The 26763-nt window shown below is 43.9% G+C and overlaps 1 protein-coding gene across 5 annotated transcripts in view; it reads left to right on the forward strand.

The window, feature by feature from the left end:
- Nucleotides 1-26763, forward strand: part of SETBP1 (SET binding protein 1) — a 241466-nt gene that overhangs the window by 103045 nt on the left and 111658 nt on the right. The gene's annotated exons all lie outside the window — the stretch shown is intronic.

The raw sequence follows: 26763 nt of genomic DNA on the forward strand, positions 1-26763 counted from the left end.
GTGTTCAGAAAGAAAAAGCTACTGTAGTGCTACTCTTATTCCAGATTGCCCAAGTTTCTCTTATTTCTGAGTTTGCAATGGAAATAGAAAGAGGAATGCCAAAACAACCTACAGCCTAAGAGAAATGTAGTGCTGTTAGAGAAAGCACGATAAAGATTAGGGCAGGATGATCTTGAAGGAATACTGCCTACCATATTTACCTCAAAACCCTGCTGAAAAGATAATGTTGTGATATTTCAGTCAATGTATAGGTGTAATTTGAGGAACTCAATGTATCGATGCAATTTTAAGAGCTCTGTGTTGGTTCTGTTTGGCTTTCTTCCTGCTAGGATGTGAGGAAGGGGAAAAGGTTGGTAGAAGGCTGCCTGAGTTTTGTCATGGTTTTGAGTATTTAGCTCAGTCTGGACCAACATGCTCTCTGGGACTCTCTGTTCATGTTATGTTGCAGAGTGTATTCTTTAAGTATGGTTTCAGAAAGTTTCCTTTATTTCTAAACACCTCTTATATGCATGACTCCATCTCATGCTTCATGTGTCCCACTTCATTCTTTTACTCCCATCATCCTGAAGTCAGCGAAACTTAAGCATATGATTGAGTGCCATTTTCTGTTGGAATGAACTTTAATAAGTGCTCAAGGGTTTGTTTCCCCCCCCCCCCCCAAATCAGTGCCTTATTTAGTTTCCCATTGAAAGACAATTGCACTTGCAATGATTTTGTTTGTGATAATTTGCTTGCATGTTCACTTCCAGGAACTGTCATTGCCTTCCAGAAGAGAGGTTAGTGCTGGTCCCTTTGCAGTGATAATTATAATCAGACCTGTCAGCCTTCACACAGTCTACGCTTATCACTTGCATTTAGGAGGATTTTTCCTGAAGCCTATTACCAGTGCTGCTTCTTAGGGAAAAATAGTCATGATTTTTTCAGCTAATCTTTGATGGCTCTCAGCTTTGAAAGCATGGAGGAGAGCAAAATGACTGCCAGTCGCAGTTAAAGGAACTGTCTGTTGGTCCTGGTGTAGAGGTCTGCATCTGGAGAGCCAGGGAGCAGGCAGACAGTCTGGGAAATGCTGAAGGGTTTCATTTGGTTGCAACAACTCTTCAGATGTGCGGGAGGCACAAAACAGTGCTTTTTCCAATGGTGATGCTCACAGAAACTAGCTCTACAGACCTGCGAGACAAGGGCTTCAGGTGGCAGGTGGTTGTTGGCAGCGGTACGCTCTCTCCCTGCTGTTTTGGGCGGCGATCTGTGGTTTTGCCCATTTTGAACCGCTTGGATGCAGGATGGCCAGAGAAGCGGCTGCGGTCGGCACCTGGGGGCAATGGCTGGCATCCAGGGATGGCCGCCGTGCAGGACCGATGGCCGCCTGCACACCGTGGTACAGCACTGACTAACTGGCCAATGTGGGTGGGTTTGGATAGAACGTGGTTTGGTATTTTAGTCATCTCAGGATGTTTGGAAGTTGTCTGGCTTAGTGTGTTTACTGGAATTACAGCGCCCCATTTATCAGATTTCCCCCCATTTTCACTCCATTATTCCTACTGACATGGTAATAAACCCCCTTTCTTTGGTTTTTGCTTTTTGCTAACCTAAAGAAAAAAAAAAAAAAGTAATTTTTACCATTTCATTTATCTAAATGAGTGATGTATCTTTTAGTCCCTCCTATGTTATCACAATATTCTTTGTAGTACACTCAAGAGATTTGGGTTCTCTTGATTTTGGCAAAGTTTGAGGGTGGTCAGCACTTCATAGGTTTTGTAGCAAAGGGAATGGTGGGAGAGTGGGAACTCTTACGTTCTCTGCAGTTATATATTTACAGTGTGCAGGGATATGATTTGCCTTTGTTTTATTTAAATTCACTGGGAACTAGAGATTTATTTATCAGGTGTCACTCCCTGAAGGAAGATAAATGCCATATAGCAAAGACTTCATCTATTATACAAACAGATTTGAAGGCTTTGCTATTGCATTCCTCTGCCTGCTGCATGGAGTAAAAGTGCCTTCGGCTGAACAGTGACAGAGTGATACTTAGCGGCAGCTTCTTATGACCTTTTGATCAGCTGAAATCTCAAGCCATATTAGTGGACAGATTATGATGTGATGGAAACAGGGCCGAGAATAGCCTTTTTATCATGAGATCCTTCCTGTGAATATCCTTTGGTATATTCAGGTGGTTAATCAGTAGGGTGAGGACAATCATTTGAAAACGGGGGAGTGAAATACTGGTACAGGCCATCCAAATATACTTGGGTTTGCCAGTTGCAGTTGGATATTACAGCTCACAGTTTCTCCCTAATATTCTCCTGCCCTCCTGTTTCTATCAAGGCTGTGGGTGACCTTGCAATATATCTTACCACTAATAATGCCATTTTGGCAGACAGATCTACACAAAATGGACCCTGAGTCCTTGGACCAGAGGGAAGCTGCAGTCCCTGAATTGAAGGTATGCGTGTGGTGAATATGGATGTCTGACTGCAAAGGGAAACATTCATATGGAAATGCCTCTGTCATTTTTGAGATAATAGCAGTAATGCTTAAACCTATTTCAACCCTTTTTTAGGAAAAAAATGCAGGTTATGAAAAGTGCACAGCCCTGATAGTATTTCTCTTTTTATGGAGCCAAACAGAGGCAAGAACAACTTTTACATTGATCTTACCTATCTGCCTGTGCAGGATTGCTCTTTAAACTTTGCTGTAGTTTTGAGTTAGCCTCCTTTATATCTTAATGGCAAATATGAATCTACATCCTCCTTTATGGGGTGTGAAGGAACACTCATTCATTGCTGACTCTGCACATCAGTAATGCTTGTGCCAAAGTTTGATCAGTTTGCTGTGGCCACTTTTGGAAGGAAGGACGGATGGACACGTGCTTCTGAAGCCCGATGTAAGTGCATTTGGGTCTACCTGAGCATGAGCACATGCCTAGGCAGCCCATGCTGGTTATGGAGTATGCAGCGTAGCCCTATATACAGTTAGCACAGGGCTACACATTTTGCTTCCTCTTGAAGCCAAACGAGCTACTCATTTTCCCCATGGGAAGAAGGAGAAGGGTGGGTGGTGTGTGAATCCCAAACTGCTGTCAGTGTAGTGGGGATGCTGATGCGCCAGGTCTGGAGAACAATAGCTGCCACAGCCCTGTGGAAACTCTTTGAAAATGAGAAGGTTGTGAAGGTGGAGGAAATGCACAGCAGGACACTCTCTCCTCTTATCTCCCCCAGCCTCTTCAATCAGGTGCCTGCTGGGCTTCCAACTCCTCCTGACTTTTGCAGTAGATCGTAGGATCATAAGGTATTAGATTGTGCTGGCATGAAGTCATCTGCCATCCTCCTGGAATTATAGCTTCCTGAGTCAGGGAACCACCATGAAACATTGAGGCTGTGAGCCCACGTGATGCTTAGCTGCAGCTTCCAGGGCCACAGAGGTGTCCAGATAGGAGCTGAGAGGGGGCTCCAGCTGCCTGATGCAAGTCTCCACCATGTTTTCTTCGGGAAAAGCAGGCACAGCAAAGGGTGGATGGCAGCCTTGATGCTGTCTGTTCACCAAGAAATTGCCATTGCCAAAATACAGCCAGCTCACTGCTTTAAGGTGCTCCCTCCCAAGCTCCTTCTGCTGCACGGGTGGTGGCCATGGACCAGTGTTGCAAGTGTCATGAGTGAAACTATTCAAAAGAACGGGTTCTTCTGAATGGCTCCCATCTGAGAGGAAGAGCTTCTGATGGCAGCTCTGAAACCTTTCCACTGAGAAGGCTTTGTCATGTGTGTGCTGTAAGGTGTAGGTCCAAAATGTTTCCTCTGCCTCTCTCCACTGCCTTGTAGTGCTTGGGTCGCTGTGGGGTGTAGGAGGGACACCATACCAAGATCTTCCCTCCTCGCGCAGGATTGCGTTCGTCCTGCTGTGCCTTCTGCCAGATGGTCCCTGCCCTGATACAGTCAATTCTTCTCAAAGTAAAGATCTTGCGTTCAGCTTCTTGTAGCTCAGAAGGGCCCATGAAAACTCATGGCAGCTCAGCAAAGAAGTTCCTATGGGACACCTTACAATCCTCCAATGTGGTTAAAGCATATGGCAACTACTTGAGGTGGGATGCTTTTATGGGTGTATGCAATGTAAAGTTGCAAATGTTGAAGATGTAGTATCAGGCAGATGACAGTGGTGTGGGACAGGAAAAAGAGGACAGTGGTTTGTTTATGAAGTTAAGCTGCCCATGTATAACATCTTTGTCATTTTAAACACCTAACACCTGGTTCCTTGCAATTATTCTTAGATTGCAGACAGCAGTAGTCTCCAGTTTCTCACTGAGTAGGAGTGATTTCATGAACCAACAAATGATTATTGTTATAATCAAATTTAGAGCCATATACTTCTCTTCTCCTGGCTGGAAAGAGATGATCTTGGGCAGGAAAAGAGGAAGAAGGACATATGTCATACCCATGTGTTAGACTGCATCTGTCTTAAGCAGCTTAAGCAGTGTCTGGGAATGTTCACAGGAGTGTGACTGGGTATACTCAAACTACTAGGCCAGTCCTTGGCACACTTTTTGTCCACGACAAGTAGCAAACTCCTAAATCATTCTTAAGCATGGATCAGGGTTCATCCCCGTGAGCTGTTTGCATTTAGCCGCTGTGTTAGGGAAGTTAAGACATGGTTGCGAGCAGCGTTACAAACTGTTCTGTGCCAGTTGGCTTCAATGCCTGGGAATATTTCTGGGCACATTTAATCTACTGGTGGCTGAAGAGGCTCAGGCCCAACTGAGAAACTGGACTCTATCATCCTAAACTCCGTTTATCAGCAGTGGGAGAGGGGAGACACCATCAGAGGCTGATTCAGCCTCCCTTGGTCCTGACCTCTCCAAATCATAGACTGTTGCTAAGGCAACTAAGACTACATGGTTCCACATGCTGATAGCAAAGAAAAGGCTGTATTATCCCAGAAAAAGTATACTATAAATATAAAATGTAGTATAAATATAAAATACAGTATAAATATAAAATATGTATAGTACAGGTGCATTTCCTGCGTATTTTCTAGTCACCACCCTGCCTCTCTGAGTTCAGATAAAAAGAGTATTGAGTCGTTGAAGTGTTCTTTCCTGCAACAGCGAGTGCCACCTGTTATTTTTCTTCACAGAAAGTATTTCTTTCTCACTCACCATAGGGAGGTTCCTTTTTCAATAGGTTCCAGCCATAAGATTGGTGTTCTATATAATCTCCTTTTAATGGTTTGGTGGTTGATAGTTAAAAGTATCCATAGGATACAATTGTAGACGTATATAATAAAACAGCTCATGGAAGGATATAGCATTATGTCTTTCAAATATAAGTAAACCTTTTGTTTGATAAAGAAAGTTTTGAATTCCTCCTATCCAAATATATATATATACACACACACTTTTTCACACTGAATCAAAAACCTAGGAGAAAAAAATATCTTTGGCTCGACTACTGCAATCAAAGTGTAATGTTTCGTTATCTTTTCTTTCACTGAAATCTCTTCATGCACAAGGTGATCTGATATAATACATGTTTAAACATACCAAACAAAACATTCTTCCTTCAAGAATACCTTAAGTGTTTGGTCACAGTGGGGATGAAATTACTGACTGACTTTACCACATATTTGGAAACATGACCTTACCTGCAGGTTTCAGTGAAGAAGGTATTTTCCCCAGGTATTTCAGTAAGTCAGATAAGTAAATTGTACTTTTGACATGTTAAAGATGTTCCATTTTAGACAAAGGAAGCGATATCCCAGTTGTGTCACTGAAACTCAATGCCCTGTGTTGCTTGTTAACAACTGCACGTTTATTGTTTCAGTGTCCCAGTTTGCTATCAAGTATCAATGCACTGCTACATACCAAATAATCAATAGTTCTGTCAGCTGAGCATGCCATGGAAATACATTATTACTGTGAGTATTGATCCACACAGCAGAAATCACATCAAACTTTGCAGGCTTTACTTGCTAGCACCCTGGCTTTTACTTGTAGAGCCACCAGCTTGAAAATTACTACAGTGTGCTGTCCCCAAGGGACCAGTGTTTTTCTGCACAACCCTCCTTCCGTGTATAATAATGAACATGAACATAAACACAAGGGTATCAGGACACACGTGACCTGCGGATATGGTGCATATAGTTTCATTTCAGCCTTCTGTGGTTTCTGGGTGCTGCAAACCACCTGCAAAGAACACCAGTAAAATCAAGCTGCATCAGCTCCTGTATCTGCCTCTAACAGTGCAGCGCAGTAGCCTGGCCAGCCAAATGGATCAGTGTCCTGGTGTGCTCTTCTTCATGGGAAAAGCGAGACGGGATGTGGATGGATGGCTTGAGACTTCCAGCAGCCTTCTCCAGGCATCATGAGCAGCATCGTTAGTGAAGGCTCATGCGGTTTGCTTGCAGAGGTGACTTCAGGCTCAAGTTAGCGGTTGGGAAAAAAAAGTTCTGCAACATTGAAGCCTGCTGGCAGCATCAAGAGCATCCGTTCTTTGCTCTCCTGCCCCCGAGGCTGCCAGGTTGCCTTGGGAAGAAGAAAATGTGGTGCTTCCCATTCCTGCATGTGCGTTCAAACACACCCCTGTGAGTTTGGCGGTCTTTGCTGTATCTGTAATGGCTTTGCAATGAAGCTGTGAATGAAAGTTTGGCAGATTGGTTTTACAATTGTCAGTCTTCCCAGAAGCAGCCCAGAATTTCATTAACTAAGATATAGGCATGATTTCCTATAAGCCCTTTTCAGATTTTACTAGATCCAGATAAATTAAAGCAGTATTTTATCTATATGCCACCAAAATTAGTTGGCACAGTACTCTTCATATAAGAATACTATAGTTCTGGTCTCTTGTATTTGAGCAGCAGCAGCAATATAGGATGCTCCTGTTTCTTTAATAAGTTGTTCTACTTCAATCATAAGAGTGCTGGGGAGAAAGTAACCTGGAAGTGAGTAGAACATAATCTCAGCGAGGATAAGTGAGGTGAGGTAGGCATCTGGGAGAAAAGAATGGCTCCACCATTCCCACAGCTGAGAAAAAGTGCAGGACAATGATGGAAGTGTTAAAGCGGGAGCCTCAGGTGGCTGGAAGAAGTTCATGAGAGCCCCTGACAAGGTGAGGGAGGAAAATGTCTTTCCTTACACATGTCGTAGGAAGAGGGAATTAGAGAAATGGTACCATCTGCAGTGCCTCTCTCCCCTCCTTGGGAAGGTGGCCTCAGCTCTAATTCAGTGTTGTCAGGACCCGCTGTGCTCACAGACGGTATCAGACAGAAGGGTAACAACTAGCCTTTGAATAGGCATGAATGGAGCAGACTGGTAGTAACAAAGACCCCCTTGCACAAAGCCCTCTGAAATCACCAGGAAGACACACAGTGGCCTCTTTTTTTTTAAGCCACTTCTGTCATAGGAGCCTTCATGCCATGTGGTAGAAGGAAGAGCAGCACCCCAACCCATGTGGCTTCTGACATGGAGTCATCTGAACCTTGTGCGACTCACTCTGTTAACATGGTCACCCATTCAGTTGGACCGCAGGGTCTGAGAAACTTCATAGGATCATAGAATGGTTTGGGTTGGAAGGGACCTTAAAGATCACCCAGTTCCAACCCCCCTGCCATGGGCAGGGACACCTTCCACTAGACCAGGTTGCTCAAGGCCACACCTGGCCTGGCCTTGAACACTTCCATGGAGGGGGCAGCCACAGCTTCTCTTTTCCAGGGTTTCACCACCCTCACAGTGAAGAATTTCTTCCTAATATCTAGTCTGTATCTCCCCTCTTACAGTTTGAAACCATCACCCCTCATCCTATCACTACCCTCCCTGACAAAGAGTCCCTCCCCACCTTTCCTGTAGCCCGCTTTAAGCACTGGAAGGCCGCTCTAAGGTCTCCCCAAGCCTTCTCTTCTCCAGGCTGAACAATCCCAACTCTCTCAGCCTGTCCTCATAGGGTAGGTGCTCCAGCCCCCTGATCATCTTCATTGCCTCCTCTGGACCCACTCGAGCAGGTCCATGTCCTTCTTATGCTGGGGACCCCAGAGGTGAATGCATTACTGCAGATGGGATCTCGCCAGAGCAGACTAGAGGGAGAGAATCACCTCCCTCGACCTCCTGGCCACGCTGCTTCTGATGCGGCCCAGGATGCAATCATCTTTCTGGGCTGTGAGCGCACGTTGCCAGCTCATGTCAGGCTCTTCATCCACCAGCACCCCCAAGTCCGTCTCCCCAGGGCTGCTCTCCATCCACTCATCCCCCAGCCTGTATCTGTGCTTGGGATTGCCCTGACCCAGGTGCCGGACCTTGCACTTGGCCTTGTTGAACTTCGTGAGTTTTACATGGGCCCACTTCCCGCAGCGTGTGGAGGAACATGACTAACAGTGGCCAGGGTCCTCCCCTTGGTGGCATGCATGTGTGCCTCAGGGTGCCTACCTCAGGATTTTTTTTTGATGATACCAGTTTAGTTCTGTCTTCCAGGTGACCTTTACCCACATCATCAGAGGACCCCTTGCTCCCAAGGAGCAAATTTATCAGCCTTATCCTTCATCCAAGAGCTTCAATTTACCTCCTGCATGGCAAGCCGTTTAGCACCTGGGAAATGAAGCTCAAGACAATGTCTTGGGTAGTCTATGTGAGGAACAAGAGATACGTATTCTCTCACTGGGAGGAACGAAGGTCAGGCTTGATGTGCTCAGCTCAATCTGAGTTGCAGGGGAAAAGCAATGCAAGGCTCTTCATCTACTGACATTTCCTAAGACCCAACTTTGTATCAAAGATTACATTTCTGCACACTTCCAGAGAGAAGAAACAAAAATTCAGACATTCAGCCAGGAGCAGGCATGACTTAGGGTTTCTGAGGGTTGCAACTTTGCAAGAACATGGAGTTAGAGCTGAAGTTGTCATCAGTTGTGGCTGTGTACTATTGACAAAAGGGGATGATGACATGGTTGCGTGCTCTTCAAAACACTTCTCCCTCCAGCAGCATCACCTCTTCTCTGTACAGCCTCAGCAGCTTACTTCAGATGCTTCAGCTTAAAACCACAAATGATGTCATTAGTTTTTTTTTTTCATTAGTTGGTGAGTGAATGGCCATTTCTGCCCTTATCTCCTCTTTTAGATAAAATGCCCCAAAATGCCATCATTGAAGTTCAAAGGTCATTGGTGACTTTAAAATCCTCTCCAATTGCCTTGGATCAAAATCAAATTAAATAAAAATCAATGTGAGAGTCAAGAGGCCAAGACACCAAAAGATATGTCCAATGCAAGCAGCTTGCTGGTTTCAGAGTGTTTCTGGCAGCCATCTGCTTGTTTGAATTTGAGGATGTGACGCTTTTAAAAGTCAGAGAAAAAAACACTCAACCACAGTCTTCAGATATTTTCCTTGATAACAGGATTCTCTTTCTTGTGCCCATTTTCTTACAGCCTCAAGAATGTCCTGTTTTGCAATCATACTGTCAGCAGGTGTTCGTGGTGCTGAAATGCCACGATGTGTAATTCTCAAATTAAAAAAAAAAAATCTTTTCGAAGCCTCAAAATGTTTTCTCCTCACCCCTCTTCATGAATGAGCAACATAATAGAGTGTGTTATTAAAGCTCAATAGCCGCTCATTTATTTACATGGTTAATGATTGGCCCTTTTTAACTAAAAAGATACGCTTTTTTCATGCTACTCCTATTTCCACTCTGCGGTCTCAGCCTTGTCCTGTGTAACAAAGAAACCGATCCTTTTATGGATGGTGTTAACCGAGACACCAGTGACCAAATCACATTTAAGAGCTAAATTCCCCTTTTATTCTCAAAGGTGGTCAGGATCAAAGCACCAAGAGGCCGAAGCTGGAGAGAGAAACTTGAACTCCCAGTGTATCCTTCCTGTGAACAAATAAAGACATTATAGATTCCCTCGCTGCCAATGTGACCCTGTTAATCAGCAGCATGTCCACTGTTAAGAAGGTGATATTGTGGTAGTCCATAAAAATCCCTGTCACAGTCGGAGCATCATAAAGCAAATACATTATTGTTCTTGTCCCAAAGACGGTTTGACATTAAGAGGTGAAGATGGGAGTTGAAGGGTTGGCAGAGGCAGGCGGCAGTGGGAAAAGGCTTCGCGCTGCCTATCGACACACCAAGCTGTGGCTGGTTGTTGCTGGGGTTGGGTGCCTTGCACTGGGAGATGTTTGCAGGAGGACTGTGGACAGGGCTGGTGGTTGTGTAACAGGAGCCTTGCCTTTGCGGGAGAGACAGCCTTGGAGAAGAGATGAAGGTGTATTAGCCGTTGTTTACTCTCTTACTTGGCACTTGCTTAGGGAAAACATTCTTTCTGGATTTTTTTTTTTAAAGTGAATAAGGCATTCATAAACTAGTGAAAGCTACATTTTCATCAATTATAATGGACTTCATTAAATTCTGGACATTTACCACATCTACGTGTTTATCTGCAAGGCAATATTTCCCCGTACTTAACAAAAGTGAACAGCAGGAGTACTGCAGCAAATTTAAGCCACTTCTAGCATTCAGTGTCAGGATTTTAGTGGCACCCACATTACCTTGGCTTCTTTTCATAGCTTCGTCTTGCTTTATGTGACAGCGCTCAGTTTTTATGTCATGTTTTTCACACATACATCTCAGCGTCTCACAAAGCAGGGCAAGATGTTATGCCCCTTTCAGAGAACAGAAAAAAACAGTAAGTGAGATGATCTGGTTGTGGCCACAGAGCAGCACTGCTGGGAGCAGACCTCAATCTTCTAAATCCCATCCCAGGATTCCACTGCGTCTCCAATGGTGAAGCTTTACCCCTTCATAGACAAACTCATATGGGGTGTGAATCAAAGGCTTGCCCCAAACTGGGATGAAGGGAGTGGGCATCTCCCCATTGTCTTCTTGGGGTGCTGGATTGCTCTTTGCTGACACTCAAGTGCTCAAAAGTGGTAACTGGAAGGGAAAACATTCAGCTGGCTAGATAAAACAAATAGCATGGGATTGCCTGTGTTCTCCTTCCATTTTTATCACCAGCCATAGCCTGTTGGCTTTTTCCAGTGAGATATACTTTAAGTCTTGTTTGGCATGGAGGAGGGAAGAACTGGCCTCCACTGTGCTGAACTTGTCTGCTTGTCATCTTCTGGTTTTGAATTTGCTTCAAAGGCAGCTTAGATTTGGTCTTCTTCTGAACCTACGTCTCAGCACCAAGCCAAGGTGCTCTTTCTGATGAAAGCTTAAAAAAGCACCATTCCCCAATTTCATATACCTCAAGAACCTGGCTGCTTCCTATAATTTAATGATTTTGTGAGGCTTTTAAAAAGTACTGAGCAAAGATTTTGAAGCCTCTGTCTGAAATTTCCCTGCCCATGCAGGCCTGACCTATGGGGGACGGTTGGTTTTACGGAAGAGGGCTCAAATCAGAGGGTGAGGATGCTTTGGCCAAAGAGTCTAACAAGTTGAAGGATAAATGTTTTCTGAACGCAGACACTCAGTCATTATTAACTCTGTATCAAATAGCCTGAGGAATATGCTCACACAAGCACTTGTGTGTGAGAGAAGGCCATTTTACCTGCATAGTGACTAAAGCACCAAAACCACTCTTCGGTGACATCACCAGATGCAGTTTTCATCCCTTCGTTTAACTTGCAGTATTTTACGTGCTGCAAGCCTAGGGCTGTTTGGTAGTGCTAGAGTTGAACTCCCGAAGAACTGAGGGAACACAAAGGTTGAATTGATTCAACTTCCCAGGTCAGACCTACTTGTCTCCACACATTTCTCCTGAGTTGCTTAGTTTGTGCAAAGCTTCATCCCCCATCTCATGGCCAGTGAACAGAGCCAGGGGGGCACAGCCCAAAGTTTCTTTGTGTAGATAAAGGCCTGATATACTCCAGAAGGAAAAAAAGAGCAATCCACTACATGAGAACTGAGCCAGTTAAATGTCTGAGTAGTGTTTCAACAGCGAACATGGGCGGCATCAAAAATTTTCCATCAGCTGTAATAACGCCAATTACTTTGCCAATTGCTGATTCCACCGTGATTTGTTTAGTGCAGTCATGCTTCGGCCTCTTGCCTAGGCTGATAGGCTTTGTTTATGCTGACTGTTCATTTGCAGAGCTTCTCTGTCTTTTTTTTTTTTCTTGTGCTTTCTCTTTTCCCTGGGCCCGGCTCAGAGCCCAGAATGGCCCTCCTCCCCCTGTGCTTGCTTCCAGCCGGGGCAGGGTATTGCCAAAGGATGATGAGTTTCTTGGGAGCCAGTGATGCTGCAGTTGTTCCCAACTATTCTTGAATGCAGAGATGATCCTCCCCTTCCTGTTCTGCCACCGAGTTTGAAAACCAAGGAATCCTCCCAAGAAGCTTCTCAAGAAGTAGGCATTTGGGATCTGCTGGGGATGGTGGCTCTGAAGCTGATCACTTTTGTCTCAGGGAGAGAAAAAGGGACCTTGTATCTCTCCAGATGGCAAAGGCACGCAAGGACACATGAGCACTCAGAGTAAGTCTCCCTGGAAAGTTAGCGGGAGCTTTTCATTACTGTTTACATTCAAGTCCGTGGAAATTAATGGGTGTCTCCACAGCCACTTTGTACAGGAGCTGTGATTCTTATCCTGCTAATTGGGGAAGAGGGCTAATCATGAGCATTTAAGGAACGCATCTGCCTGACTGACAACTTGAATGTAAACCACTGTGATATCTTCCAGAGAGTTTAAAAGCCGGTTGAATTCCCTTCCCTCGCCTCTCAGGTCCAGGCTGGGGAGGGTTGGATGACATTTCCTCTGTCCTCCTACTTGAGATGCCAAGGAGTGGCTTCACCTCCAAGGTGCAAGGTCTTCCCCTCCCTTTCACCCTCCTTTAGCAGCCCCAGTGATAGTACATTTTACACATACCAGCCTTGCTCCCAGCTGCCTCGTGGTTTTGGTGGCCTGTGCTCAGCTTTGAGCCCCAGCTTGTCTTCACAGCTGGCTCCTGGGTCCAGGTTCCTGCAGAGCACTGCAAGCAGGGAGCAATAGCAAAGTCATAATAGCACCATCCTGACTGACACAGGACTGAGTATTTAAGCACTGACAAACAGCAAATAGTTCATGCAGGGCTTTCTTGTGTACCTGGCTTACCCTGGCAGCTGGTGAGATAACATGAGCCCATCTTCACCGGGGTGCAGCAGGACTTGTTTCTGTCCATCCCTGGGGCAGGCAAAGGAGCCCCTGGAAAAATAATCTGCCACATGAAGTATCAGCTAGAGGTGAGGCTATCAGCTCTCTATTCATACCCTGCTATCTTTTTTAGCTTTGCAGCTGACAAATATATGTGACACACTTTGCTGCTCACGGCCCTCCTCGTCACCAGGAATTGAAAAAGATCCTCTGGACTTTTTTTCAGCCCTCACAGTTTATATCGGGCACAAATAGACACAAAGCAGATGAGCTGCTGGCTCACGTCTGAGAAATGTGGCAAAGGGAATTTGTGGGGGAACTGTTTAGTAACCCTAAACTGTGAAAATTAAAGCACACTTTGGCCTTAGGAGATGAGCACACTGGGTTGTGGTTCCTTTTTCCACCGGTATCACTGCAATGGACCACATTCCCCACTGCCTGGCAGTTCATGCAGTCCTCCAAACTGCTACAAAATGTGAGTGGGTCTAAAATCTGCCCTTACACAGTCCAGCAGTAATATTTTTCATCCACTTTGTATTCACTGCAGCACAGCTGCCATGGACACTAGCTGCAAGCCTTGATTTCTTTGCAGGAAACCAAGACACAATGAAAAATAATTTTTCCAAGTCACAAACCTACTTTGTGACCAAGTTAGAAATAGGTGAGAACATCTCCTACCTCCTGTCATACCTGCAGGACAGCCTCACATTCAAAGACAGTTTATATGAGAACATTTGTGGAACAGCTAGTAATTCAGCAGTCACTGAGTCTATACCAGATTCAGTTAACCTTCAACTAAAACAAACTTCTTTAACAATGTGAGAATACACGAAGATTTCCCTTTTCAGAAAGCAAGCAAATCAAGTTCAGTGAAGATTGGAATCAACTAGCCTTTTTCTTGATTCTTCCCCATCCTCTATATACTTACAGAGTGCTATTGAGGGATTATAACATACATATTGTGTATGCGTTGCAATATAATAACTCATCTGGAGATTTAAATAGGCAAAGGGGTCATAAAGCTAGAGGCAGCTCTGTTGGTACGGCCAGCTTGGTGTTTATTTTAGGGAATGACCCGTTATCTCGCTGGGTTGGAGTGCTGCCCTCAGAGCCCCAACACTTCATACCTTGCATCTAAGGTCAAAGGCAGGCAGATCTCTCTGCTGGTGTTTAATCCAACTTTGTTATAGGGTCATCTGCTGGGTAACAGCAGTATTCAGCAAAAGAAATAAAGCCAAATTTGTCATCAGCCTCCTTAGGGAAACTGCACTATTGGGTCACTAAGTCAAATCTGGTGGGTTCCTGTCTGGACACATTTTCTATCACAGCACAGGGGACACCAAGCAATGGCATTTAATGCAGGTCTTATAGTGGGTACTTCTGACTTTGGTCATGTTAAATCCTAGGAGGCTTTAGAAACATTTCTTCTTTGATCTGAATCAGCAGAATATAGTTTTGCATATGAAGAAAGGGAGAATGCCAGCTGATATGATGGGAGACAGCACAAGATAGAGAACAGGTCATGAGAAGACGTGCACTCTAACTCCAGCTGGTGTCTTGCAGACATTTCTGCATGTGTATATCCCCATCTATAAAATGGGAAGATTAGTAATTCTCTATCTTGCAGAGACTTAAGAAGCTAAATTAATTACTGTTTGTGAAGCTAATTGAGATTCCCAGATGAGTACTGTTTGGAACATTCTAATTCTTCTTATTATTATTATTTCCATGGAGGTTTGGCTCCCTGTAATTAGTTAGCTGTATCTGTAAACAGGTATGTTCTCTGAAGCTATTTGGAGATGTTCCTCATGGGACTGGCCCATGCAGAGTCATGTGGCGTGAGGAAACACTGGCAATCAGGGCTGAGCCATCTTCCAGCTCTTCTACCTCACCCCAAACATGCGTCCATCTCCCTGTGTGGCTGTGCTCTTCAGAAAGTCACATTTCTGCAAGTGAACAGAAACAGCTTAAGGAAACCGGCCATATTACAAATTTATGCACCATTATAAATTATTATGGTCAATTATACTTGTGTGTGTGCAGTGGAATAAAGCCCAGAGGTAGATTATATCCAATCCAGGGAGGAGAAAGGTTTTCCAACAGCAGTTAAGTGTCTCTAGGTTTGGCCATCAGCTTCTGTTGAGTTTAACGTTAAATAAATTCTCATGCAATGTGTACCAGTCACTTATTGTTTTAGTTTACGCTCACAAGGCTCAGTAATTCTGAGTTAGCTCAGTATTTTCAGAAAAGTCAATAAAGGCTGCAGTTGTTGTTATTGAAGATTCACTTGTCAAACACCTCTCCCACTTAGAAGTAGCACAACAGTAGTAGAACAAAAAGGCCTACTAAAATGGTGCTGGTTTTAAAACAAAACAACCCGTTAAGATTATGTAAAAGCTATAAGAAGTATCTTGATTTATTTATGAATGTGGAGCTCTGTCTAGTCATTATTTCCTGTGTCTGGGTTGGTGTGTTTTGCTTTTCCTTTCCTTTCATAAATAAGCAATAATTGACACTGAGACATTCAAGCGGGCAAGTTTTAAGGATCTTGAAACACCAGCAGCATTGCTGGAGGTTTCATCTGAGAGAAGCGAAGTCAGTATGAGCTGGAGAGCTTGGGGAAGTAGGCAAAAATAGTGAAGTCAACGTGTCAAAAAAAGGCTGTGCAATTTAGACTGGAGTGGGGCTTGTTTACCTTTCTTGTGCGTAGAGCTTAGGGGAGATGAGCTCAGTTCTGGGAAAACGGTTTTAAGCTGGCTGAGGTACTTTGCAGTGGTCACATCTCTGTCATAAGGGGAATACAGAGGTGCAGGCATTTCTGTTCGCTTCCCAAGTCAGTGAAACACTCAGCCTGATACAGTGTCCAATATAATCAATTTTAATGTTGTGTTTTGTATTCCTGTAATCCTGAAACAGTCTTTCAAAATCCATACTTGCCAAGTCAGATATATTTGGCCTAAAGGTGACTAGGAGATTAATTTTATATATCCCTGAATGAATAGGAGGCTATACTCCATTTTTAAGGACATGTTCATGGACTCTGAGACACCTGAATGTCTTCAAAGATCTGCCACTACATATCTGAAAGACTGAAATGAGCATGGCCAGTGGTGTCTCCTTCAGTAGGAAATGTGTGGTTAGAGGGAGGGAGTTAATATAATAAATAGTTATTTAATCTTCTCTATGTCCAGCTTGAACTTGCAAATAATAGAAGCACAGCCAGGGTGCTTTTGCTTGCTAAGTGTTTCACTGGCTTTCCCCATATTAGCTAATATACTGCTGGAAAGAACTGAAATTTTAGACCTGCATTTGCTGGATTCCCCAGTGTTGCTATCAGCAACCTCCCAAACTAATCCATTCAGTTGGTCGTTTGATGTGCAATTAAACCCAGGAAAAAATAGCTTTGTGTAATGTATAAATAGAAAAGAGCAGAGATAAAGGCGGTGTTGAAGTCGCTTGCTGACAGCTTGGCATCCAAACGTTAAAGGTGCATGCCACTACCTCTGCTTAAGAATGAGTCCTGAAAAATGTCTGCTCCTTCACAAATTCCAGCCTCCTGAAAATTAGCACTTTATTTACCTTGCAGCTACTTTTGTTCAGTTGGAAAGGAAAAAAAAAAAATTAAAAAATCTGTGAGTCCGACGATTGGTTTTACTAGCAAAAAATGAATTTTTTCTTAGAAGAAAATGATGGCTGCTCTCTAAGACAGTGCTTTTATTAGATTGCTTTTCTCTTTATCTCTATGAAAATAGCATTCTTGCAGGAAGCCATTAGGTTTACCTATTCTTACTGATGAATAGCTGGCATGTGAAATATAGATCTCTTGCATGTTGCAAAAGGTCAGAGTACATGGCGTGTTCTTTGAGCATCAGGGATAAGGCAGCCAGGCACATTTTGATTAACCTGACAAAAGGGCGAGATAATCCAAGTGGAAGCTACAGTATTTGAATGAACTTCAGCCGTTAATGTCTGCTGTATCTGAAGGACTGACTGATCTCCTGCCAGTTTTATATTCGTGTAACGCCATGGCCAAAGTGGAGCTATCATGCTTTACATCAGTGGGAAATTTGATGTCACCTTCTGGAAGAACCAAATATAGCTGGGGCCAAAGGGTGAGGAAAGCCATTAAAATTCAGGACTATGAGGAAGCATATGGAGGAGAAAACAGGGATGACAAAGGGTGCAACTATCACCCTATACCTGTCTTAAGAAGGTGGGCATCTAGTCCCAGCTGGACTTCTAGGCTCCCTATATAGCCAAAACAGATCTCTGGGTGTAGGAGAGAGCCGTGCATGCTAGGCATCCTGACCACCATTATTACTATCATCTCTGCCTATCTGAATGATATTTGTGCAAAGGTCAATGTAGAGCTGGACAGGGTCTCTTGTGTTGTCATATCTAGCTCATGGTGAGTGCATCCCCTGTGTCCTGTAATCCCCTCAACACAGATGATGGAATCATAGAATAATAAATCATTAGGTCAGAAGAGACCTCTTAAGATCATCAAGTCCAACCGTCAACCCAACACTACCATGCCCACTAAACCATGTCTACAAGTGCTACATCAAGACGTTTTTTGAACACCTCCAGGGATGGTGATTCCACCACTTCCCTGGGCAGCCTGTTCCAGTGCTTGACCACTCTTTCAGTGAAGATATTTTTCCTAATGTCCAATCTAAACCTCCTGTGGTGCCGCTTGAGGGCATTTCCTCTCATCCTATTGCTTGTTACTTGGGAGAACAGACCGACCCCACCTCACTGCAGCCTCCTTTCAGGCAGTTGTAGAGAGCAATGAGGTTTCCCCCCAGAGGCAGTTGTAGAGACCATGAGGTCTTCTCCAGGCTGAACACCCCCAGGTCCCTCAGCCGCTCCTCGCCAGACCTGTGCTCCAGACCCCTCACCAGCTTCGCTGCCCTTCTCTGGACACGCTCCAGCACCTCAGTGTCCTTCTTGCAGTGAGGGGCCCAAAACTGCACCCAGCATTCGAGGGGCGGCCTCATCAGTGCCCAGTACAGGGGCACGATCACCTCCCTGATCCTGTTGGCCACACCATGGCTGATACAGGCCAGGGTGCTGTTGGCCTACGTTCCATCTTAACCTTCGTTCCATTGGTTGTCCCCACTGCTTCTTCCTGTCTATACCCAAAATTTATTCATGTCCTCTACTCTCATGCTCTCAGTGAGCAAATGAGCCTAAGCAGCTTTCTCACCTCCCTGTTACTAGATCTCTGATATATCAGTAGACAGAAAATATTTCTGTCTTGTTGGACTTACACAACCTAAGAGAGGTTTTCTTCTCTTTTGAGGAGTCCAGTGGCTGACTGCTGTGTGACTTCCAACTGCTTGCTCCTCACCCTGCTGAATTGCTAAAGGATGTTTGGAAACTCAAAGCGTCCTCCCTGATAATGTGAAAACAAAATAGTAGAAAAGGGTATTCGGAAAGGCCAGCTCTCCTTTTTATGAATTTGCAATGATTTTGTAAGAAGATTTTGTCACATGTTGTTTTGTGGCTGCCACAGGAAAACGTGTGACAAAATCTGCTTGCTTAGTTTTGTGGCTTCTCAGATGTAGATAAAAGTAGGTTTCATCGTTGCAACAATAACCTGAGAACAGGAGGTTGGTATCTCTGGTGATAGAGAATGGGGAGAGTCAGGGCTTGGGGCTGAACTGATTTCTAGATACATATGCAAAGCAGTAATAAATGAGCTGCAGTTTATTATGGGGAAAGCATCAGATCTTCCAGCTGCTCTATTAGGACTTCAGACCAGGATATTTAATTATGCCCTGGCCGCCTCCTTTAAGCAGATTATCACAGTGACACACTGACTGCTGTGCCCTGCCAGTGCCCTCGGGCTTTGCTCCTTCTCCTTTGCTCATAGTGGCCCTGCTGTCCATGCAGGGAGGTGGATGGGGCTGAGAGGAGGGATTTCTGTGGGTGAGGGGGTCCCCGGGTTTTGTATTTCATTAAAAAAAAAAAAGAAGAATCTGTGTTTATGAGAATGGTTAGGATTTTTTTTTTGTTATTAAGCACACCTGGGATCTTACAAATAGTGAGTCTTTCAGTACTGAAAACCATGGCAAACATGGAGAAGGGCAAATTCAGTAGTTGGACTCCTTTCTTATTAATTCACCCAATTGCACACCGCAGAGAGCAGAGACATGGCAAGGGGTCATCCCCCTCCTCTTCACCCCTGTGCTTCCATGCACACTACTTGGCTCCAAATACACCCACGCCAAGGGGACACATCTGTGCCCCCTCCCACGTCCCCTCTTCGAACACCCTCCAGAGGCAACAAATCCACAAGCTGAAGGGTCTGGTTCATCCTAGCAGGATTACAGCTCCTGCGACGTTACCTTCCCAGGTTGTCTTTGCTTGGGTGCGGCTCTTTGAGCAAAACACTCCTCTTGCTAAAGAAAAGCCCTTGGTCTGTGCTGCTGGAGGTGAGCCATCTCCCCAGGGCTCCCTTTCCAGAGTGTTTATTTTGTCCCACCACAAGCTCACACAAGAAGTGCACTGCATTTCACTTTCTTCTGCTTTTTGAGAGGGGATAATAGTCCTTACGAGGCTTTGAAGTGCCATGTAAGCGCTGGGGTCACAGCTGATAATTCAACTATTACAAGGGCAAAGGCAGCGAAAGCGCAAGAAAGGCATGGGTATGTGGTTTCCTATTGAGGACTAGTGATTATTGCTTAGGTTTTTGTATTTTTACCAGAAAATCTGTGGGGAAAAAAAGTATAACCAAAAAACTGGTTCATACATTGGTACTAAATTCAACCAATAGTTTTGGGTCCAAAAATGGAGATAGGAACTCTGGAAAAAACATGAAGTGCTGCTATTTTCCAAGGAAATGCTTTAGGTTTTCTTATTGAAAGACATACTTTGTATTGACAAAGATGAATAGTGGAGGAAGGATAAAAGAGAGGAAACGTAGATGAGAGAGTAAAAGGAATAGGGCTTTTTTTTTTTTTTTTTTTTTTTTTTTTTCACCCAGAATGTGAGGAAATACACTTCCTGAGCTATTTTATGTAGATTTTTTTCCCCAAAAATATATTTTTCCTTCAGCTCTTTTCCTAGGTTCTGTCACTAACTCCAGTCCTGAATTGACGTGTGACCTGCAGCAAGTGACAACTTCCGTGTGACTTGGATCACCCTTCTGCAAACCTGAGGGTTTTAATGGGCTTTGTTCATTAAACTTGCCCAGCTACTTTCCAAGCTCGAGGTGATGGCAGCACTATGTACATGCAAAGTCTGGATAGAAACTGTCAGTCCTGTCCGCTCTAATGAGACTTTTCTCCTAGACAGGACATCGGCATGTATCCCATCCGCTACTGTCATATATGCGCAGCTTGCCATGTATGCTGCAAAATATTCCTAGAGGTGCGTTCCTTCAATCAGTTTTATGTCAGCTCTCTTCTGATGACAGCAAAATTGTCTTCCTTTAATGCAAGTTTATGGTAAAATAAGTGAAAAATTTTGAAAAATATAAGGCAATCGCTTTGCATCAATGGTAGACCTCTAATTTATGCTGCTGCTTATTATACAGTGCTTCAGCCAGGCAGGCAACAAAGGCATTGCCCCTGTAGAAGGAGCAACATGAGATGGGCTATCGGGGCATGAAATAGATACTGGAGTCTATCATGGCAATGGAAAGCAGCAGTCATACATCACAGTATGACATAATTTTTCATCATCTTCTGCCAGCTGAGCTGTGATTAAGGTGTTAGCAAGTTTGTCAATTGTCAGATCATAAAACTTATCATCTGAGTTGCACTAAAATGTGCAAACCTTTGAAAACAGGCCAAGCTTTCAGGCTTATCCAGCACTGAAATATTGGCCTTCGAGTTTCAGTTCCCTCAACCGGAGGGAGGTGATTTGCAAGCAACACCCTCATGCCCCACATGTCCTTGCCGTGTGCACTGTATCTATGCTGTGTCCGCAGTACGTCAACGTGTCCCAGGTGCACCTCTTTGCCCAGCCATATTTCAGCTGAGCCCCATGATGGCGTCTTATCTCCACAACCACTTACGGTTGTTCAGGTTTCTTAGTAGTTTTCATAGTGTTGTTACTTTAGCAAAAAGTGTAATGACAGTGGTTATATGTAACAGGATTAGATAACTAAGCAACAACAAAACAGTGGTTACTTGAACTAACAAGCATGAGGAGAAAGCTTGCTGAGGAGCATGACCTAGAATGGGAAAGGAGGGAATAGCAGATGCCTTTGCAGCAGCATTTCTCCACTGCTTGTAATGAAAGAACCCTTAGACATTTGGAGAGTAAGCCAAGACCTGCTCTGGTCAAGGGAGCCCCAAGGTGTTTGATTTACAACCAGTTAAAAATGCTGCAAAACTTTGAAAGTGTATTTACAGCTTTCTTTTCCCCTGTCTACTTGCTGGCACACATGGAATTACGAGGGAAGGGTTTGGGTTGTTACTGTGGTTTTACTCATTTACAGTTGTTCCATGCACTATTTTTTGACATTTTATGGATCCCTAAAGATCCACAGGCCACCCCTTGAGAAACAACAGCCTGGAAAGTCAAGGTGGAAAATTGGTACTTCATGTATCATTGGAGTTCCTTGATACTGCAGGAAAACCAGGAGGAGGAAAGTTGTGGACTTTGGTTTCATTGCGAAGAGAGCCGTCTTATTGCAACAGCAAAGATTTTTCTTCAAACAAAACTAGACAAGTCTGAAGCTGTTGTGCAGTAAGCACACCGTGCTCTCAGGGGAGAGCATCGCGTGCTGCAAATGCACCCAGCTCCCTTCAAGGCAAAGGTCGTGCAGCCAACAGGTTCAGGCCACCCTTTCCAACAAGAGCAGCTGTACAGACTTGTCCATCATTCCTCAGTCTCCCCAGAGAATGGGAGGCAGTAAGGTGCAAGGATGCAGCATTAGCATGGTGGCCCTTTCCCTGCCTGTTTCCTTCTCCAGAAGAATGGATTCATGGAATGTAATAAATGTGTTGATAAAACCGTGCTGCTTGGCGCCGGGCACCCGTTCCTCTTGGCAAAGCTTGGTTCTCTGAACGCCTTGTGACCACTGTGATGTGTTATCCCCACACCTCCCATGGAGAAGTCAGTTCCTGAATCACTTAAGCACTTAAGTTTTTGGTGAGGCTGGGTTACACGCTGGCCACACAGCTGAGGAATGCAGGTATTTGGGACTCCTCTGGAAAGACCCTGCTGAAAGATCTCCTGGGTGTACTGTACTAAGCATAAGCCTACCACCCCCAGGGTTTGGAAGAGAGCAAATTCCTTCCAGGATTATAGGATTAAGAAGCTGAAAAGTGATTCAAATTCTTCATTAAACAGGAAAAAAAAAAAAAAAAAAGAGAGAGAGACATGAGGGGAAGCTCTTCAATGCATGCATCACTCGACGTGTTTTCCTTGTAATTAAAGGAAGTTATTGAAAAATATTTGAGGGGATTAAATTCTCAGAGTATATGTGCCGATCAAATAACACAAGAGTCTGCATTCTTCTGAGTAATCAATGGAGTGACTTGAATGGGGAGGTTCAAAAGAGCACAGTTATTGTTAAAGTGCCATTGCAGTAGTATTCAGCGTACTGTACGACAGATGGACTGGCCCAAGGGTTTCCCAGCAGGGAAACTTTGCTATAGCTGAAAAACCAAGGGTCTGGAGTTCATATGTGGGTATTTCCACACCAATTGTTAAAATTTCAGGCGGGCTTTTCTCCCCTTTCTGCCCCTCAACCTGAAAGCAGAAAGTGATGATCCTAAATTCATGAGGAAGGCTTCTTTGGGACTGAAATTGCGTTTCTCTTTTAGGCAAGCAAAATAGGAAAGAAAAAGTCTGTGGACAAGAAAGGTGTTTAAGAACCGGGCCCAGGACATAAGAAATGGAAGGGACTTCTACTGTAAACAGGGAATTGTACTTACCATTATTCTTTCCTCTGTCTTCTGACAGCTTAATTGTAAGTGGTCATTATTTAGCCATTAATTAAGACATCATTATGTCCTAGACACCTGGTGTCTAGAATAGCCAATGTGTCCTGCAGTTTGTGACATGGCACCATGGCCACCTCAATGTTCTGTGGGTGTTTGTCCATGTATATAACAGAAATGTTATTCTATCCAGAGGTCTTCATTTTATTCTGGCTTTTCCTTTGGGTGTTTCAGTGCTGACAGTGGGCACAAGCAGCAGCATCTAGTGGAGAAAGAGAGCCAAAGGGTATTTGAAGCCCAGGAGGCTACGGGATTTTTTGTTATTTTGCATCAGACTGCTGGGAATCAAATTTCCCTGCATTACCAATGTCCTGTTTTCAGTGGTCTTGGAGGAGGAAAGCTCCTGACTTTAGACAAAACTTGGGCCCAAGGTTGCACCTCCATCTTTGCTTTTGTCCTCCCGTACAGCCTGTGGGCAAGACACCTCAACTTGTTAACTCCCTTTGCATTTTACAAATGAGAAGATTAGTGACATCCCACTCAGTTCCTGGGTTTAATTAATGGTTGAAAAGTGCTTTGAGATCTTCATATGAAAGAGGCCATATAATTGCACAGAGAAAGATGATATTTATTCCTCTTCTATTGACCTTTTATAAAAAAGTTCTCACAAAGTTAAGGGAAAAGATCTCTCCTCTCCTCTCCTCTCCTCTCCTCTCCTCTCCTCTCCTCTCCTCTCCTCTCCTCTCCTCTCCTCTCCTCTCCTCTCCTCTCCTCTCCTCTCCTCTCCTCTCCTCTCCTCTCCTCTCCTCTCCTCTCCTCTCCTCTCCTCTCCTCTCCTCTCCTCTCCTCTCCTCTCCTCTCCTCTCCTCTCCTCTCCTCTCCTCTCCTCTCCTCTCCTCTCCTCTCCTCTCCTCTCCTCTCCTCGTGCAGGTGGTCCTGTATTCTTCTAAATTAGCTGCAACAGATCATGTCCTCATTTACTAAGAATGTATGGTCCCAGTATTACCAAAGGTGTGGCCATCTGGGGAGAGAAACATGAGTCTGGTACTGTCACTTGTCACCCTTAGAGGATACTTTCTCTCTAGAGCTATGTATGACGTCTTATCAGACCAAGCTCAAGAGGTCACTGCATCCATCCTCCTTGAGGCAGGACCAGCTCTACTTCAAACTATTCCAACACACATTCATCTGATTTGCTCCTATGCCCATCCAGCGATGGTGTGTCCTTCAGGCGACCTGCACCAACATGCAACTGTCCTTACCATTTGCTTGTTTCTTTTAATATCTCATCTATATTTCCTTCACCCCAGTTTAATGACATTGTTTCATACACTACCCGCAGTGAACAGTACCACATTAGTTCCTTTATGCTTTGGTCACTTACATTAAATCAGTCTGGAATTTGATCTAGCCAGGAAATGAATCAATTTCAGACATCCCATTATCCTCGTGCTTTTGCCTTTCTAGAAGTGTCCAAATCAGGAGGATGACTGTTTCATAGCCAGTCACTTCAATCCTTTTTAGGCACTTAAAAGTAAACTTTCTTACAGAGAGCCTTAGCACACTGAGTACCCAAATTGAAGTTAATGGATGCTCTGAAAGCAAGTCCTGTTTATTTTGGCACCTCTCTGTACAAGTAAAAGTCTGATTATAGGTATCTGCGTAAGCAAGTGAAGATGCAAGGACTGTACTTTTTTCTTTTTTTTAAATATTTTTCTTTTAAACTACTTTGGCAAATCAACCATACATCTTCTCACTTCCTCCTTCTAAAAGCTAACCAGATGGCACATGCCAGCATCAAAATTTCCCACTGATCATTTGTTTATCATTCAGTCACCTCAAGCATGTAGTGGAAAGTTTGAACTGATCCTGGGGTATGGTATTTATTAATAACCGAAAGAATGATTTGACCAATTGCCATTTAAAAAAATCGCAGTCCAGTCCACTTTGCACGGTGCCACACAGTATCAGTAGGTGCTGAAAGTTAGCAAACCGAAGTACAAAATGAGCTTTGGATTCCTGTGTCTGATGCCTTGGAGGTTAATGGAGCAGATATTTTTCTAACCTTACAATTGTGGTTAATAAAATAATGGATGAGGAATGGGTGAAAGAAGTTTTTCAAAAATTTTTTATTTATTTTCTTTTTATTTTCTTTTGGCTCCACAGACGTGCTTAAGCAAACACAATCTCCTGATCCTGCAAAAAGCAGTTCCCTTGGCAAAACGGTTTGGGATGGTTTTGGAGAACTTTAGTTAGAAAATACACTTGCAAAAAAACAAGCTGTCAGAGAGTAAATATTTAACTTTTCCATTTGTTTTTTTTCTTTGCATGGAGCGTACATGACGAACCTAATTCATAGCTCCTAATGTTGTATTTAATGTCAACAGAGCTATAGTTGGAAAGGAAATTACCCGGACTGTCATGATTTCACATCCTTTTTGTAATTTCTTCTCCTGGACAGATTGATTTTTCATGACGACAGACACTGAAACAGACTGACTTGCCAGGCAACTCGGGAGTGCCATACAATAAAATGCAAGTTACGGAGTTCTGTATACAAAGAAATTACCCATGGAAAGTACCCACCACAATGAGAAAAACAGAACAAAACATATGACCAGAAGTTAAAACCAGACAAGTACAAGTTACAATAAAGGGGCAAATGTTTAACAGATTAAACCAAGTTGGTTCCTGGATATTTGCTGCCTTGGAACACGACAGGTGGTTTTTGTAGAATGTGTGATTTATTTAAACTGTACTGGACTTGATGCAAGGAGTAACCAGGGTAACTGTGTGGTCTGTACAGGTGGTAAGGCTAGATGAAATCTATCTCGTTTTCTTTTGATCTGTGACCAACAGAGACTTGTTTTAGTAACCTCTCAACTTCAGTTTGGCCAATACAAACTGGGGTCCTAATGGACATTGCCCTGCATCTTGGAAGTATTTGCACTACAGAAAATACACACACTGTGCAAATAAAATGTAAATTTTTCACTGTTCTTTTGCATTGGGATGAGGCAGTGGTGAATTATGCCAGGCTGTGAGGTGTATTTGAAAACCATTAGAAGAAGACTGCTTTAACCAATGAGACTTACCATGATAATAAGCGTTAGGCTCGGTAGTCAGTAGTAACAGGGTCAGCGCCTCAGAGAGCAACTCATTGCGGAGTGCTAGGAAAAGGGAAAGTGATTAACTTGAGTTTCCAAGGGAAAATGAGCAGTCCACAAGTTCAGTACTAGATTGTCTGTAGTCATGCTAAGAGTCTTTGTCTCTTTCCTTCAGCAGCGGCAGCAAAGTCCCTGCTTGAGTATGTGTCTTCCTTATTGCTAAATGCATTTGCATTGGGAATTGCTGGGACATAGAGGAAACCCAGTGATCTGAGCAGCAGAGAGACCCAGGATGCCCTGAGTTCTCATGCTAAGGCTTGGCAAAAAAATTGGCTCCTGTAATTTCCTCTTCTGCCTGCAAAGAGGTTAACTCAGTAATTATTTTAGTTAACAAGATCTCTGCATGCTTGGCAAAAGGCCAGAGATTCATCCAAACTTGAGGGCTCACTTCCCTGATGTTCAGGCCAATTGATGCACTTACGCTGCACGATGAGTTGCAGATGTAGTGATCTCGTGCACTATCCTGGTAAAAAGCACAGAAATGCTTACCCCAAAATCGAGTGCAAATGCAAAAAAAAACAGGTTCCCTGAGACTGCAGTAATCACACCAACCTCCCTCCCTCACCCCACCCCACCGCCAGTTTAATCCTTTGCTTTGTTGCCTCA

The sequence above is a fragment of the Leptosomus discolor genome, chromosome Z, assembly GCF_034619465.1.
Source record: "Leptosomus discolor isolate bLepDis1 chromosome Z, bLepDis1.hap2, whole genome shotgun sequence".
NCBI lineage: Eukaryota > Metazoa > Chordata > Aves > Leptosomiformes > Leptosomidae > Leptosomus > Leptosomus discolor.